At 62.3% G+C, this 2500-nt stretch overlaps 1 non-coding gene across 1 annotated transcript; it reads left to right on the top strand.

Annotated features, from left to right (window-relative positions):
• Positions 1 to 1960: 1960 nt before the first annotated feature.
• Positions 1961 to 2114, top strand: LOC140473090 (5.8S ribosomal RNA). The gene has a single exon (XR_011958082.1). It is a non-coding gene; the product is annotated as a 5.8S ribosomal RNA (ribosomal RNA).
• The last annotated feature ends 386 nt before the right edge of the window (positions 2115 to 2500 follow it).

Below are 2500 nucleotides of genomic sequence, written 5' to 3'. Positions count from 1 at the left end.
AGGAGAGCTCGTCGGGGTAGCAGGCCCTGCAGCCGTGGTCACCGCCAAACCCCCACAACTCGAGCAAGTGAAAAAAAAAGTAACAAATAAGAAAGGATCGTCGGCTTGGGGGTACGCCCGTTTCCGTTTCAACTTGTCTCGCGAGGGTGGTTTCGGGGCCAGCAGGAGAGCTCGTCGGGGTAGCAGGCCCTGCAGCCGTGGTCACCGCCAAACCCCCACAACTCGAGCAAGTGAAAAAAAAAGTAACAAATAAGAAAGGATCGTCGGCTTGGGGGTACGCCCGTTTCCGTTTCAACTTGTCTCGCGAGGGTGGTTTCGGGGCCAGCAGGAGAGCTCGTCGGGGTAGCAGGCCCTGCAGCCGTGGTCACCGCCAAACCCCCACAACTCGAGCAAGTGAAAAAAAAAAGTAACAAATAAGAAAGGATCGTCGGCTTGGGGGTACGCCCGTTTCCGTTTCAACTTGTCTCGCGAGGGTGGTTTCGGGGCCAGCAGGAGAGCTCGTCGGGGTAGCAGGCCCTGCAGCCGTGGTCACCGCCAAACCCCCACAACTCGAGCAAGTGAAAAAAAAAAGTAACAAATAAGAAAGGATCTCTGTCGGCTTGGGGGTACGCCCGTTTCCGTTTCAACTTGTCTCGCGAGGGTGGTTTCGGGGCCAGCAGGAGAGCTCGTCGGGGTAGCAGGCCCTGCAGCCGTGGTCACCGCCAAATCGCCACAACTCGAGCAAGTGAAAAAAAAAGTAACAAATAAGAAAGGATCGTCGGCTTGGGGGTACGCCCGTTTCCGTTTCAACTTGTCTCGCGAGGGTGGTTTCGGGGCCAGCAGGAGAGCTCGTCGGGGTAGCAGGCCCTGCAGCCGTGGTCACCGCCAAACCCCCCACAACTGTTGGGCGCCTACCTGCGCGGGGCAGGAGGACACTTTCCGATTTCAAATCTCCGTTTGCCGAGTCCACCCCGAACGCACGCGGGCGGGCGGGTTCGCATCACCCTTCGTCACAAGGGGCGAAGCCCGTTCCACCGTCTCGTCAGTAGTGCCGACCGGTCTGTGATCGACGAGGGGAGCCACACCAGGTCCGGCCCTGCTGCTTGGCGGCACCGCGTCGTCGGGAGCTCGCGACAGACGGAGGGTTTCGGTGTACTCTCCAGCCACGGGAAACGAAGCCGGTGATGCAGGCGCCGGTCTTTCGCTCCCAAATCGGCTGGGTTTACATCGTTGCTATCTAGTCACGCTCCCTTCAAACCCGACGGGGTACCTATTCCCCTCACCCGTCTGTGCGTATACAGCCTCTTTGCACTTGCGGGATGGGGGTGGTGGTTTAAAGACTCTCGAGTTGCCGCCCGTCGGTCTCCGAGCTCCGTGCAGTAGTGATCCCCAGCGAACTGCCAGCAGGGCGAACGAGCGATCCCGCTCTCGGTCGGGGCGCCTGGCGTCGATCGGTGGTCGGTGGCTTGCGGGCAAGCTGCGCTGTGAGTGTGGGAACGAGTATGACGAGCCGTTGCCGCGACTCCCAGTCCACCTCGGCGGTGGCTGGGCCGGGCGGGCGTCTGCTCGGGCGAGTGCCGCCCCCGCCTCCTCGCAGGAAGTCCGCTCGCCGACACGCCGCCACGTGCACGCGTCAGTGACGCTGCCGAACCGATGGCCGGTGCCCGTTCCCGCCTCTGCTTTTCCTAGGGCAAAGCTGCTGCACGCCTCGTGATACTAGGCGGGCGACATGGTGGCGGTGATCCTGCCTCCGTCGCTGCGGTGCGTTGGGGCACGCATCGCCTCTTGGGCGCCCTGTCCTCCTCCCCCCAATAGACGTATGTTTCTGCGGGCCGCACCAGGATGGTGCTCCCCATCGCTTCACGCCACCCTGCTCCGCCCGCACGCCGGCGTGCAGGTGGCTGTAGCTCAAGGTGGGGAGCGTATGTGCGGTCCGGGTCGCTTTCCTCTGGCGAGGGAGAGACCTAAAACAAACTCAGACAACTCTTGACGGTGGATCACTCGGCTCGTGCGTCGATGACGAACGCAGCTAGCTGCGAGAATTAATGTGAATTGCAGGACACATTGATCATCGACACTTTGAACGCACTTTGCGGCCCCGGGTTCTTCCCGGGGCCACGCCTGTCTGAGGGTCGTTTGGCAATCAATCGCACTCGCCTTGGCTGGCGAGAGCGCGGCTGGGGTGTCGCAGAGGACCCGTCCTCTTTGTCCCCCTAAGTTCAGACTCCGGAGCCCTCCGGCGTCGGAGCGCTTGGCCTTTCCCCCCCACCCTGCACATTCCGTTCGTCAGGCTCGACGCCATCCCCCCGCCGGGGAGCGCGGCCTGGCGTCCGTCTGTGTCGTGGCAGTGGGGCCAGCACGGCTGTCACCGGTCCCAGAATGGCTGTCGGTGGTTCACACTGTGTGTGTGTGCCAACCCTCCTGGTCTCTGGGACACGGAGCTGCCACGAAGTGTTGAGCCTCCAGTGGGGGGTCTGCCTAAGCTCTGCACGTCCGCATTGGGTCCGTCTCTCGGTTGGCT

This window comes from Chiloscyllium punctatum, unplaced genomic scaffold, assembly GCF_047496795.1.
Source record: "Chiloscyllium punctatum isolate Juve2018m unplaced genomic scaffold, sChiPun1.3 scaffold_510, whole genome shotgun sequence".
In the NCBI taxonomy this organism is placed as follows: domain Eukaryota; kingdom Metazoa; phylum Chordata; class Chondrichthyes; order Orectolobiformes; family Hemiscylliidae; genus Chiloscyllium; species Chiloscyllium punctatum.
The sequence above is the reverse complement of the archived record's forward strand: the minus strand, read 5'-3'. Positions and strand labels throughout refer to the sequence as shown.